Source organism: Belonocnema kinseyi, chromosome 1, assembly GCF_010883055.1.
Source record: "Belonocnema kinseyi isolate 2016_QV_RU_SX_M_011 chromosome 1, B_treatae_v1, whole genome shotgun sequence".
Classification (NCBI taxonomy): domain Eukaryota; kingdom Metazoa; phylum Arthropoda; class Insecta; order Hymenoptera; family Cynipidae; genus Belonocnema; species Belonocnema kinseyi.
Window position 1 is genome coordinate 123967094 of NC_046657.1, and position 16102 is coordinate 123983195.

At 32.7% G+C, this 16102-nt stretch overlaps 1 protein-coding gene across 4 annotated transcripts in view; it reads left to right on the forward strand.

Annotated features, from left to right (window-relative positions):
• The window catches only part of LOC117167560 (synaptic vesicle glycoprotein 2B), a 209894-nt gene that overhangs the window by 165237 nt on the left and 28555 nt on the right, over window positions 1-16102 (forward strand). The window contains exon 1 of one of the 4 annotated variants that reach the window (XM_033352614.1): window positions 386-500. The exons of the other annotated variants lie outside the window; for them this stretch is intronic. The gene's annotated coding sequence lies outside the window, so the exon portion shown is untranslated. Of the gene's footprint in view, window positions 1-385; window positions 501-16102 lie in introns of those variants that run through there. 4 annotated transcript variants of the gene reach the window in all.

Consider the following 16102-nt stretch of genomic DNA (forward strand, 5'->3'; position numbering starts at 1 on the left):
GGGCGCATACTTTGAATAAAATATTTGTTATCATTCTCTTGAAATAAATGTGTTTTTTTTCTTGAAAAAATACCGGTTTCATATGTATACACCTGGTAAATCTATCACCTATATTAGTCGGGAGTCTTAACTATTACTCTACGTATACCTACAGAATTAAAAGTCAATGAAAAAACCATCCGAATAAGCCACAGGTCAAAAAAAAGTTTAAAACCCATTTATTGATTCTTTTTTCTCATTAATTTTACACCATATGTGAAATAAATTAACGGGTAACAAGAATATGAATTATATAATTTTTAAATAAATAATTTTAATAATTTAAAATCTCTAGGGTTCCGTACTCGGCAGTAACCCTTATAGTTTCGGTCGGGTGTCCGTCCGTCCATCCGTCGTAGAAAAAGGCACCAGCGCCAAGATTTAACAAAGCAAAAGGGCATAAGTGCCAACATTGGGAACAGCAAAAGGGCATAAGCGCCAACACTTGGCACAGCAAAAAGGTATAAGCGCTAAAAGTTTTTTCAAAAAACAAATTTTTTCAACTTTTTTTAAAAATCTTTATGAAAAATTTCTTTTTTATAAATTTTGTGTTTCAAATCTTTTTTTTCATAATTTTTTTTTTCAAAAAATCTTCATGTAATATTTTGTTTTTTCTCGCTTTAAAAAATTTTACAACTTTTGATAATCACATAAAATATCATTTTTAATAAGCATTTGAAATTACTATCGACGGAACTTATTGCGTGCTGCGACAATTTTTTTAATAACAAATTGTTTTAACTTTTGTGTAACTGTTTGCTTTGTAGGTGTTAAAGACTATTTTACAACGATTAAGAACACATTAACAATATTTTTAAACGTACTTTGTTCATTTTTCAAATATCTATACTATCGGCATAGTACTGCACCTATCGTGGAGCCAACCGTCCGCCAGTACTGGGCGAATTGCCGATTACCTGTACTGGGCCAGTACTGCGTAGGTAATGAACTACGGCAGCCTACTGATTTCTCCACTTGGGACGCCTACTGCTGCCTTTTAAGCTTAACAACTCAGCCAAAAAAATGCTAGTGCAACAGAAAAATAGTAATATGAAAGCTAAAAGTGTTCTACGTAAATAAGCTTCAAGACGTTTATGTAAATTTTTTTTGTGTTTTTCAGACTGAAAAATGCAAAAAAAGTAAGGATTTTCAGGTAAATTTAAGAACAATCAAGTTTAGAGCATTATTTCTTATACAAGGGGCAATAAAAAAATTTGAAAAAATCCATGGTTATGAGGAAAACTGTTGTGAATCAATTTCAGTTGAGAAATTTGAGAAATAATAAAAATTGCTGCTTAAAAGTACAAAAAATGTACAACTATATTATTTTCAGTTCTAATGAAGATATTAAAGCGATTCATACTGAAAACTGTAACGGATAGGCTCTGTAATTATTTTCAATCACCCGGAAGGATGTGATTATTTTGTGTAAAAACCGCGATATTTTTACACATTTTTTGTTGTTGAAAAACAAGTGCCGGGTGATTGAAAGTAATTACAGAGCCTATCCGTTACAGTTTGAATCTCTTTAATATCTTTATTAGAACTAAAGATAATATAGTTGTACATTTGTGTACTTTTAAGCAACAATTTTTATTATTTCTCAAATTCCTCAACTGCAAATGGTTCACAACAGTTTTTCTCATACTTACGAATTTTCCCAAATATTTCCCATAGCCCCTGGTATAAGAAACAATGCTCTTAACGTAACTGATCTTACATGTACCCGAAAATCCTTACTTTTTTAAACATTTTTCAGTCTGCAAAGCACAAGAAAATTTGTACGTAAACGTCTTCAAGCTCATTTATACGTATTAGAACACTTTTAGCTTACATATGACTATTTTTACATTCTCATCATTTATGATTGAGAAAGTATTAGAATTGTCGGAAATTTGACATCACACTTTGTCAACGGATCTCCACGTTTCGAGACCCCCTGAATCCGCAAATCAGGTTTTCACGATGGCGTCTGTTTGTCTGTACGTCCGTAAACACGATAACTCTCGAAAAAATGATCGAATCAAATTCATCTTTGGCACACTTTTTTAGGTCCTAAAAGAAAGGGCAAGTTCGTGAACCAGCCATTTTTTATAAAAATTCAAAAAGTGAGCGCATTTTGAAATTTTTGAGACCACTTTTTTCTGAATTTGAAAATTCTGTGTGCGGATATTTATAGTAATAAAAAGAACAAACAATTGATCCTAATGACTTTTCGATAAAAAGAAAATTCTCAGAGTTATAGCGTTTTCAAAATTTTTTTGTTCAACCGAAAATCAAAATTTGAAGCCGAAAAACGCACGATATGAAAAAAATCCAAGAGAAGAAAAGCACTTCTTTTTGAAAGCCCTACAAGATTATCATGACCAATTTTTGATTTTCTTTAAAAATCGAAAATTCAAATTTTGATTGCACAAAAAATAATGGAAAATAAAAAATTCCATTTTGTGGACAAACTATGTAGGATACGAAAAAAGATTAATTAACAAAAATGGTTATCCCAAAAAATATCTACAACTTCGTTAAGAATCACTTCTGGATAGGACGCGTACTTTTTGTTTTATTTGTGAAAAATAACGTTGAAAAAAAATATATAAACAAATGTGTGGAAAAACGACGAAAGTTACGAGAAAAAATCCAACAAAACCTGTTTACAAATTTCTGTCGGAAAACGAGCGCGCAGCGCGAGTGTCGCGATGAGAATTTGTACATCAAAGCCTACAGAGCTTTGAGAAACTTAATCTTTGACTATACATAATTAAGTAGACAATTCAGAATATGAAGACGCATATAAATACTGCCATCGAAAAGAGATCTGTTTGATAAAGTTTTTTTCAAGCATTCCAAATGCAAAGAATAAATATCCGAGCGCGAAGAGCGAGGTAACCTATTATCGAGCTTCAAAGGCACATGCCTATCATTTTCTCGCCAGCAGTAGACTGAATGATGGTAGGTACACTTTAGAAAAAAAATCGTATACGGATTATACATTGCGAGTGAAATCAGAAGAAATTTATTTCTTATGCTTGTACATAGATATAACATAAAATCAGTAGATTCGATTTTTCAAGGTCACCGTAAGTCATTATAAGTTTACTAGGGAATTCGAGTTTAAATTATGTATAAAAAAATACTGATTAAATATTGTATATAAAATCAAAAATGTTGTCGAATTTGATTAGGCTACGAGATTTGGTCCCAACAAAATCCGCATAATGTCTAACTAATTTTGACGGATTTCATTCATCAAATTCAATTTCGCTCTCTTGTCAATGGTATCCGTTTAATATACGATTTTACGGCACGTTTCGATGCTGATATGCGTGCGCACGCTCATAGTCGACAAACTTTTGACGTGGGCGCACGTACTACCGTGATATAACCGCGGCGAATTCAAAATTGTTGTAACTTTTAGAAGCGACGTGATTATCAATAACACAGAATTGTTTAAAATCGAAATTGGCTAGATCTGAATAGTTGCTACGTCTTATTATTACAAATAAAAAGCTGCAATTACTTTTTGAAATAAAAAAATGGTCCTAGGTGCAATATGATCAGGTTTTAATTTAATTTGGAAAATTAAACATATTTTTCTATGAATACGAAAATCATGGTAATTTTCATATGCGCAAATTTTGTATTACAAATGCGAATAAAAAATTAAAATATGTATCTTAAAATTTCGTAACATATGTATCAAAATTAAAAGAATTATTATGTATAAAATATGCTTATAGTTTGCATTGGGGAAGGAAGTAGTATTTCTCTTAGAATTCCACGGTTTAAACTATACGATATATATTATATATATTTGCTTTTTGATCTATCTATGCAGATTTGGCTGGACATTGGCAAGACCACTGGCTCAGTACTGCGCCAGCTGTAAGTGACGGCTCAATGCAGACATTTCCCATTGGGTGTTTCACACGCCACTGAATGTTTACGTTTGGCTGGTCTGGATTTACCACTGAACACCGCTGATACACACACATACTAATATATATAATTATAGTCCAAAAGAATGTTTGAATTCATAAAAAAGGTTCTCATTTTCATATTTATTTCGAATTTTTTTCTATATTTTTGCGTTTTAATTATATATTTTAATTTCATACTATATTTACTGTGAATCACGCTCCACTCTTCTTACACGTTTCAAAAGATAATTTTTGCAAATGTTACGGACCGATTTTGGATCATTTAAGTATAATAATAAGTGTTTAATAACAACCGTTACATTATAATGATTTAGCAGTTCTATCACTGAATGGTATATCAGTTTCATTACATAATTACAGAACTGTTACGTATCCTTACAATAAAAGCACAGACCCGTGCAGAAATCGCCAGGTATCTTCCTGGTTCCAGGCTTGGGCCAGGCCGGGGGCCTCGAGCCTGGCTCTAGCTTGTATTTCTCAATGGCTCGACCTCGACCCCGGCTAGATAGGTAGTGGCAAAGTTCCTAAAATTCATGGCAGATGGCGTTTGATTATTTTGTGCATTATCCAATATCCATTATGTCGCTTTGTGTGTGCTTAAAAGAGGGTCATTTTTTAAAGTCGTAAAATGGCTAAAATAATAAAAAGCCCTTTTAGAGTCAGGAGGCATCGAGCAAAAACCACTATTGCATACTTACGTGTGGATTTCGAAAGTGAGCAAATTAATTTTAAATTATAATAAGACATTAAGCTAGCGTAATTCTAACCTATAAATAACGATCTTGTAAGTATATTATACTTATGCAGGCTTAAACAATTATTTTTATAATTAAAAAGGATTAAGCACGAAATGATTGTATGTGTACTGTGATTGATTGTGAAGATGGTCGTGCAGTCGACGAGGTAGAATCAGAACCTGAAGAGATACTTAATGAACCCGCAATTGAAATGCCTTTTGTAAACGAGAATAATGTTATAAATTCTAAACTTCCAAGAGCAAATGAAAATCCCATTGTCGACGAGGTTGAGGATACCACAGATACTTCTGGTAGTGGTTCCATAAATACTGGTAGTTCTTCCCGGGCCCAGGCCGCGCCTGGGCCAGGCTCTGTCCAGATTTAGCGTTTTATTCTAGCTTGACCCAGGCTTGATCACCAGGCTAGGGCCTAGTTTTGCCAGGCTTGGGCTAGATTAGGCCCACGACCAAATTTCCACACGGGGAGGAGCGTGTCACTGGGAATAAATTAAATTTACGGATAAATGACACCAGATGTAATAAAATGTTTAATTACAAAATGTTGTTTTTTTTTTGTTTATGATGCACATTTTTCACATTATCATCATAATGAGAAAGTATTAGTTTTATTCAAAAACTGATTATCGCTAAATAATCTAAATGAATGTAATATACATGTTATATAAAAGTTTTAAACATAATGTAGAAAAGTTAACATTTTGGACCAAAAAACAAAAGAGAATTCACAATTACCGAATTACAGCTGTCGGTGTTTTGAGCTTCAATTTTTAAAGGTCTGTTCACAAATGTGGGAGAAATGCAGAACCCGAGAGCATATCGCGAGGCAAATACATTATTAAGCGTGAAGCGTGAGAACCATTATTCGCGCGTCATAGGTGCGATCAAGCATGCGAGCGAAGCTCTTTTAACAAGCGAGAATTCACAATCTCCAAATTACAGATGTCGATACTTTTACCTTTAATTTTAAAAAGCCTGTGCACAAATTTAATGAAAATACAAGGACCGAACGCTAAGCTCGAGATAAATACATTATCGAGCACGAACGCGTGAACGAACAGTAGCGCATTCAAACTATTGATATGCTCAAATTTACGCAATATTATTATAATGAATTGAAATAATGTATATTTATTGCAATCATACAGTTTTCAGGGTAGCTGAAAATTAAAAAAGTGCAAAATAATAAACAAATATTAAGGAGCCATCCATATACCACGTGTATAGTTTAGGCCTTAGGGGGCGGTCGGGCTAGAATGTACGTGGACAAACGTTCCCCCAAAATTACGAAAAAATATATTGAAATGAGACAAGGGATTCGAGCAACCTTTTTTTTGTTAGAATAACATAAAAAACGAAGAATATTTTCATGACTTTTTGTTTGGACTTAAAACCTTGCTTAAGCTGACTTTCTCATGTAAATCCGAATTTTCAGCCTATTTTCATCGCTCCTTTTGACCTCCTTGCTTTTGAAGACCAATAATATCCATATTTCATTAAAATATGTCCACGTGGACAGAGTAGTAGAAGGGGGGGGGGGGGGGGGGGGGGGGGGGGGGGGGGGGGGGGGGTTGTCAAAATGACAAGTGGTGAAAACTTGTCGACGTGGTATATGGATGGCCCCTTAAGGGCCTAAAGTAATACATACTTAAATATAATACACATTCGAAATAATAGAGTTTAACATAATGTAGAAAAGTTTGCGTCTTGGGCAATCGTTAAAACCGAAGGAGCTTTAACAAAAGAGGATTCACAATCACCAAATAACAGTTGTCGATTTTCTGACCCTCAATATTAACATGTATGTACACAGAAGTAACTTAGATACATGTAACAACTTACAACCCATAACTGGCTTCAACCCACAGTCGGCCGGTTCTGGAATTTTCTATTCATAATGTGTTATCCGATTTTGATGTCCTTTTAAGCAATTCTTAGCATGAAATTTTTTATCCTATTTCGTCACCGCAAGGCAAAATGAGAAAAAAATTCAGTATGGCATAACTTTCGTATAATATTTTAAATTAAAAAATCCTTCTCTCTAAAAGTCTTTTATATAGAATTTCACAAAGTAACATTATTTCAAGTTTCAACCAATTTAAATACTGAAATCGCAGCTGATTCTATTTTAGAGTTATCTCTAAACGACATTTGGTGTTTGTTTTTGTTTGTTTTTAATCGAATTTAATAGGGCGAGCATACACGTTAGGGCGTATCGACAGAAAAATGGTTTCTATTGGCTTCAGTTCTAAGAGGATTCAGCAGCTATTTTTAGGTGTAAAAATGACTTTAAATGAAATTCCAAGTCTACAAATTTGTATCCAAAAGTCGATAAAATCGTTGTATTGGAAAATAATTACAATTAAATAAACAATAGTTCGAACAGACTTTTTGAAACATTATTAATACCAATTATGTGAAGGATGTGTGTCCATTCCCTTTGTTTCCGGTATTACACTACTGACCTTCCTACTTCCGGTTTTGACTCAGCTGATCAGAAGAACTTCCGTCTCAAACCACATCTCTTAGAATCGAACACGCAATAAGATACACACGCAAAAAATCACATCCAATATACACAAGGCCCCCCAATTCTTGAAACCTGTACATAATATACATATACTCGCCTGGGTGCTGCTGCACCCCCCCCCCCCCCCCCCCCCCCTATTTTTCCTGATGTATATCCCCCCAACATTTTCTGGCGACGGCCTTGAATATACAACAATATATTAATGAAAATTTCGCATTTTCGTGATAAGAAGAATAACAGATGTTTAAAGTATATTTCATAGATGTTTTAAAGTACACTCGTCCGTGTGGAAATTTTGTCGTGGGCCTAACCGGGCCCAAGCGTGGCAAAACTAGTCCCTGGCCTTGTGATCAAGCCTGGGTCAAGCTAGAATGAAACATTAAATCGGTCCAGGGCCAAACTCGATGTACAGGCTACATCGCCAAACTTGGCCCTAGCTTAAATCTAGCTTATTATCGATTCCAGCATAATTTTATTTTTAGGAAGTTTTGTTTTTCTTTTATTAAAAAATGTATCAAATCTGAAACCATTCGTTTTATTGGAATTACGCATCTTGTTACTCTTGTTTCAGTATAAAATTGCTGAAATTTTAAGAAAGTTTATCAAGAACGTTAAGTAAAAAAAACTGAACATCGAGTGTTAAGCACGAAAGCATTTGACGTGGAAAATCTAAAGAAAAACTTCATTAGTGCTATCCACCATGTTAGTTTTATACATGTCCCTCCCCTTTCATGTTAAAAATATCGACGAGCAGTTTAAACTAATCCTGAAAATGTATTTGAATTAAAAACACCATAAACATGCCTCTCACTGGCGCTTGTTTGTCGCTCCGTTAGTCTCGACGTTCGGCCCACTTCGGAAGTATGCGGTTCGCGTCGCATCGACAACCGAATTGGTCACGGTTAACGCGCTTATTTAAAATAATTAAATGTGTAAATCAATTGCTTACAACAAATAATAACTTTTAAGCTATTAAGAATTTTGAATAAGTGCGCCATCGGTAGCCAATCCTTTTGTCGGCTCTAAGCATGTGTAGTGCGAAAGGATACTAACTGCTATCTAGCCGGGCTTGAGCTCTAACCACTAGGAAAGACTCAGGACCCCCGGCCTGGCCCAAGCGTGGAAACTGGAAGTAACTTGGTGATTTCTACACGGGCGGTAATAGAATTACAAATGAGAATCGTTTGATATTTGGATGACATTTGTATTAAAATGCACTGAAGCTCTATTTAAAATTTTGGATCTTTCAGAGCTTCATAATCGAAAAATCAATGACTGAAAATAAAATAAGATCTTATGAGAAGACGTACTTTTTGTTATATATAAAAAAATTGAAAAATAAAAAAAATCCGAAATAATTCTGACATATATAGAGTGTTTTCCGAAATCCATATCTGCTTCCAAAAGTATCATTCAGAGTCTATAGGAATAAAGAAAAATTATTTATACCGTAAAGGTATGACTGACGTCAGCTAACTAAAAATATGGCAACGTCGCATCCGATCCACGCGCTGTAGTTTATGCGCGAATTTCGAATAACACACATGCTTACACTCGACATTGCAAAACTTGTGACTGGGACTGTGTGAGTCAATAACAAGACGAGGCATTCTCTCAACTGACTTGCTTTTTACCGAGGGTACTTCCTTTAGTGGTGAAAAAAATTCAGAATCACCTAAATTCGGACACCTATTTTTCTTGGATTTATACTTTTGAAATAAAAAATTGACTTCTTACGTTATTTCGGACTATGTATTTCAAAGATTTCGTTGATTTCATACAATTATTTGATTATCTATAACAAAATTCGGTGTCCCAGGTTACGTAATTATACGGTACACTAGCCGTGATACATCTTTGGTATGGTTTACTTCCATATTGAAAAATTAATGTATATTTGATGGTTTCATAACAAGATTTGTATTTGAAATTGATTCATTATGGTTAAACATTATAGATGATATTATTGATGCAGAAATCAAGGTTTTTTGACGATATAAAATGAATTAATCGTTTTGTAGATCGACGAAGGATATCCAGGTTTTTGCCTGGTGATCTGAAATAAAAAGTGGAATAAATCTACACTTGAAGCGTGTATGGAATAAATTCCAAATTTGATGTATATACGTCGTTACTGAAAAAAAAACTGAATAGCTATTTGTGAACGCAAGTGCGTAAAACCGGTGATTGTATCGAGTATGTAGTACGCTATTCGATAAATCTCATTTAATTCTGAAAATAACCGCTTACACCACAGGTGGAGCGATAGCGCATGCGCGCGTTAGAATTATGATCATAATCGTACTACGCGTATGCGCATTCGCTGTCACCCATTTATGATTAGTTCGCGCCAACCAAACTTCTAATGTCAAACGTGATCAACTTTGAAATCATAATCCCATAAAACCAAATACATTAAAAGAATTGGTACAATTACAGAATAGGAGCGTCACCTGTTTTTTGGCTGGAAAAACAGTATTCTTCTGCAACAAACTATTAGAATCTTTAATCGAATGAAAAATGAAGCGATTTGAGCAGACAGAAGTTTAAAATTATTAGTACTTTTGTTACTAGGATATATTAATATGGGCATGTTACGATATCCGAATGATTATATTTAACGCACCGTTTAGATGCTTTTGAGCGTCCAAGCGGCCAGAAACACCCCTTTGACAGGATACAAAAATAACTGTTCAAAACCCTACCCCTTTTCAACGTGTCGTGGGCGCGGAAAGGCGCCCCTATGACTAGTAAGAAGAATAATGTTGTTCAAATCACTGCCCATTTCCAACTTGTCGTTAAATATGATCATTACGATATATCGCGACAGACCAATATTTGAGACATCATAGTAACAACAGTAACAATAATTTTTAATTTTTGCCTTATCAAATCGATTAATTTATCGTTCAATTAAAGATTCTAAAAGTTTGTTGCCAAACAAAATTGTTTTTCCTGCCAAAATAGAGGTGACGGGTGACGCCCCTTTTCTAGAATCTAACCAAAGAATTAATAAGTTGAGTCACAATGCGAAGAAAGATCAACTGTTTCCCGACCTGTTTTCTTAAGATTACATCGAAAAATTTATATACACTAAACAAATGATTTTGATTCAAAAAAGTAAAAACAAAATTCTTCGTTGAAGGAATAAAAAAATGCGGTAGTATCAACTAACATATTGAGTATAACAATATTGAGTATAATTGAGTATATCAAGTTTGAGTATATAATATAAAAAATCTGGTTGAATCAACCAAAACTTTGGTTTACTATCTTGCAATGTATTTATTTGTATATACCAATAATCATTTTTTTTTAAAAAACCATATTTTTTTAGTGTGTCACTTTGAAACTAATTAAAACTGACTACAGGCGTGCGCGAACACGAGCAAAGTCCAAGTGATTGATTGATTCACTGACGCATATTTCACTATGACAGAACATTTTTAAATAGCCAAAGATTTTTTATGATATTTTTTCAATACATTAAAATGTGAATTAAATGTTCAAACTCTTTTGGTACAAATATTTACAAAAAAAATTTTGTAAAGTCAATTTTTCTGAAAGGTTGATCTGTTGAAAATCTCACACTCCAGTTTGTTTAAAACACTTTGCAGGTCATAATAAAATGCGACACTATTGACCTTCATTAACCTAGAAGTATATAATTATGTTTATATTCGAAACAGTCTTTTTCCATAGACATCTGCGTATAAAAAGCACAATTTAATAAATAAACTTGTAATTGATTATTATAATACGAGCGAGAAGGTAGATGTGTTGAATTTTACTTCATGCATAGAGTAATGAGAATAATTAAACATTCTAGTAATGCACTCTGGGCATATTACCCCATCATTCGAGTGAGGCAATTTTAATGATAGGTCGTAAACGTAGATAAGGAAAAGTGATAGTTTCATTAAAATTAAGCGGTTCTGAAATGCGTCTATAATTTTCATTGCAATTAGAATTTCCCCTGATATTCATGAACAATTAAATATTTATAATTGATATGACTATTTGATTCGAAAACTTAATAATAATTCAAGTTTAATGCTTATATTTATCTATAATTATGATGATTTACGGCAATAATAACCTCAAATTATTATATAAAAATAACGACTACTGTTATTTTATAGTAATAAGAAATTCTAATTAATTACACAACAATGCCAAACAGAATTTTTAACCGAAATTTTCTTAAAATGTTGCAAAAGTGTTGACAACTAAATTTACCACTACATTGATGTTACATCCAATTGCAAAATTTGTCATGTAGTTGACAACTGTTTGTATTGGGTTTTAGCCAACGTTGTGCCAAGAAATATTTTTGGGATTTACTATGTGTATAAAAAATGTGTTCAAATATATAATGTTGGGACAAAAATAAAATGTTGAAAGTGATGAAAGCAAGTTGGTCATTTACGTATTCTCGTAACCTTGAAACTATTTTTATGAGTGTCTGCTGCAGCAATTTTAAATCGAAGAGTAGGATTGCTGTTTATCAAACGACCGTTGAACTTGATTAAAGAGTACATATGTTATATGTATTTAATTGTCAGCGACGTTTAAAGCACCAATTAGTATGACTTAATCTGCTGGGTGTCCCATTCATACCTGACCTACCTCTGCTAATTGAGTCACTATATCGCAAGCTGTGTTTAATTTGTTAAGTCATCAACTTTCGAGTTTAGATGCTGGAGATGTTTTTTTAGATACTCTAGCAACTCTTCCTTTTTCTGCTAAGAATAAAGCAAAATCAGGGTCATTTTACGGTCTTAATTTCAGGGTCTATAGACCCTTTCCAAGCCAGGAAAAATATCAAGAAGTCTCATCATTACAAAATATTGTTCTTATTATTTGAAAATAATTAAACATCGAGATGCCAATGACAATATAAATTTTAGAAATTAATTTACTCTCGAGTCGACTTAATATAATTTTTTAGCGACTTTGCAAGGCTTTCAGATAGAAAAATGATCAAGCATTTCCCCCTTTTTCCATTCCCGGCTTTTTTTTGATACAGCCATATTTTAGCCTATATAATAGAATAGGCAAAAAAAACACTTTTGGAGTAGAATTTACTGTTCATAATCCACTACAGACTACAATCCTTGACCAATTTTGATGTTTTTTTAATGCTCAGAATTAAATCCTGTAGAACGTCGTTAGGCCCGATTTTTTAATTTCACTCTGTGACATTTATTATTTTAACAAATAGAACGTCAAAATTAAACATTTTACGAATATTAGTTTTTTCTCCAAAGAAAAGACTTAAGAGAAGTAGTTAACTATCAAAATTATTGCAGATATATTTCGAATATTAAGTTTAGTATTTAGGTTAATTGTTATAAGCAATTAATATAAACAATAACTTCCATACGGTGCTCAGCTATAACAAAAAAACTTTATGTTGATTACTAATGCCTAAATATCTCGTAGAAGTAGTATTAAGAATGAAAAATAACGAAGATGTTTCTCTCATCAACCAACTTTGAAATTAAATCTAAATTTTAGTAAATAGCTGCAAAAAGATATAAATGTTAAATATTTTATTGTTAATAACAATATTATAAACAAATTAAAAATTTTAGCGTTTTCCATCGGAAGAGATTATTTTTTCTGCTAAATCATGTTGCAGTTTTCTAAGTGATTATAATTCATCAAGAAAGTGTGACAATTACTCGCTATTGTTATTGCTATTAACAATCTTAGTTAGTCTTTCTTTTATAATTTGTTTCTAAGACATAATTATCTTATTATTTAATAATTATTTTAATTCAGAATTATTGAGAAAGTTACTTAATTAGCCACTGCTATCGAGACGCATTAAAATAATCATTACAAAAAAAACTGCTTATTCAGACGCAAACTTGTTACAGATGACTGTTTATTTAAAATATTGTTAAAAACAATAAAAATAGCGAGTTTTTGCTACTCTTTATTGAGGAATTATAACCAATTAGAAAACTTTAACATGATTTAGCAGAAAAAATAATTTTTTTCTGAAGGAAAACGCTAAATTTTTGAGTTTGTTTATAATATTGTTATTAATAATAAAAATATTTAACATTTATATTTTTTGCAGCTATTTATTATAATTTAGAATTAATATGAAAGTAATGGATTATGAACAGTAAATTCCCCATTCCTCCTACTGCGCGTTGGCTCGGACCAGACCAGACTGTCTGGTTTTCAGTCTTGACGCTGACCAGATGGCCTCGCCTGGGCCGGACCAAAAGCGTAAGGTTTTTTTACAGCCACAGGTCAGACCGTATGGTAGCATCCAGTTATTAGCTGGTCAACCACTACCACTAGTTGGAGGCCACCGGTCAGCCGGGTCGACTGAAAAAAAGTAATTTGTGACTGTAAGTGTATTTAGCTGATCAACGGCAAACCTGGTCCAGACCAGACTGTCAACATGACAAAAAAAGTCTTGTTTTGATAGTGTGAATTTCTTTTTTTTTTATTGTAGACACCTATAACTAAACAGCGAATCCCATTTAAGTACCTCCCATTTAGGTCGTTCCTAGAATATCTGTCTTCGGAATTTGGTAATGCGGGAACCGCGGGACCGGAATAGAGGGGGTCCTCAGTCAAGAATGACAAACAGCATGAGAGCCGCACTCTCAGCGTATTAGTAGCATCAGGTTGCACAATGTGTAGGAATCCAACAGAAGTGATTTATGCGACCCTGCCTGTTTACGTTCGGAGCGAGTGAATGTTGTTTTTTATTTAATTGAAGACCATTTATGACCACAACCGAATCCGGTCTTAAATGGGTGCTTCAGTGTATTTGGAAGTATGTTAACAAAAAATGTATTGGCGGAACTTAGATTTTCATGTACTTGGTTAGATTATCAGCGCCAAATCTGCACCACACCAGAATTTCAAGGCCATAGAGTGAACTTACTATTTTCTATCATTTTTGGAACCCTGTACCTTTTTGAAATAAATATCAAGGAAAAATTTGCTGTTCCAACTTATAAATTTTCTTGTTCTGGGATGATCAGCACCCCTCCTGGGCAAGGTCAGACCTTCTAGAATGAACTTAGAACTTTTATTGTTCTTGGATAGCTGAGCATCTTAAACTATAAAAATGACAAATTATTAAGTCTTTAATTGAAACGGGAAAGCTAAACAGTGCTAATATAATTCCAATCAACAAAATTTTACAGAAGCGCAAAACTTTTGTAGAAGAACAATTCGCAATATTTTGAATAATAGAAAATGTCTTTCTCTGGTATCATAAATAAAAATAGTATATAAAACGTTAAGAAAATCATCTGAAATACATATTTTCATTTATTTCCTAAAAAATAACACTATTTAGCGGGAAGAAGAAACGTATAGTATTAGTACAGCATTACAAAATTTTGATAATAATATCTCTAAATGTTAAGCGCTTGTCAAATCCTATAAAAACCATTGCATTGTTTAAAAAATAAGACATGTTAGTATAATTCATTCATTTAGTTTCAATTCTTTAAAAATTGTAAATATTTCAATACATTTAAGTACTGAATTACTAGATATGAAGATTTAAAACCTTAAGTTTTTCATCGGAAAAGGTGTACAAAAGCGAGAAAGAATGATTTTAAAACATCTTAAAATTTTAACATCTCAAAAGTGAAGAATTTTAAACAGCGAATTGTTAAAATTGAAAAATTTTCTATTTAAGAAAAGAAGAATGTTCAATTGTAAATCTTCAAAATTGAGCTATTCCAAAACGAAAGCTGCCGTACAAACTAAAAAGATACGTAAGTGACATTGCCGCTTAAGTAGAGTGCTTCTCTTAAACTTGGCAATCAAAAAGTCGACTTAAACGGCAATATCACTTATGTACCTTTTTAGTTTGTACGGCAGAAAAGTTCAAAATTATATACGGCCGTCCAAACTAAAATGATACATAAGTGACATTTTTATGAAAAATGATTTATTGGTATCGTTGGATTCGTAAGAGAAAGCTGCATCTAACTATGTTAATAAAATCTATTATTGATTAATATTTATTGCAAAAAACGATTGTTTATAAATGAGAAAAGTCGAAAAAGTTGAAAAATACAACAGAAAAAGATACTCAAAGCATTTTGCGTGTCCTAAAAGTTGTACAAGTAAGGCAATACGTCATTAGTATATACATGAAAAAGAACCTAAAAAACTTTGTGTCACATTATTTTATTATTATTTTTACGCAAATAACGTATCTTAATTATCCAAAATTTTATTCGATATTAAAGTTCTTTGGGCAAGAAGTTTTTCTCGATTTTCTCAGTTCGACTCAGATTGGACTTATGTATCTTTTTAGTTTGTACGGCGGTACACCTTCAACATATAAATCCGAAAAATTAAATAATTTTCATTTCTATATTTTCAAAGTTCCAGAACTTTCAATTGTCACTCTTCAATATTGTAAAACTTTAAATTGTAAATACTACATATTTAATATTTAATTTTAATTTTTAAACCATATGGCTTAAACATTAAAATTAAGATTGCATGAAGGCCGATGTATATGTTTTAATAATTGTTTTAATTTAAAATTAATAATTAGATTTTATAGTTCTTTGAATTCGATAATTAAAAAATAGATCAATTGGCACTTTGAAAAAATAAGTAATGATGCAAATGACCGTTCATGGAAATAGAAATAAGTGAAATGGAAATTACGGCAAAAGGAAATTATGGCTCTAGGAATTTCGAGAAAACTATTAGGAGCCCCATTCGGTAGCCATCTATATTTACGAGGGTAGTTCAATAAGTCCTTAGAATGACCAACAGATGGCGCGCGAATCGCTCCAAATCATCTGTTTTCAGTCAGCACCACTCCCGACTAGA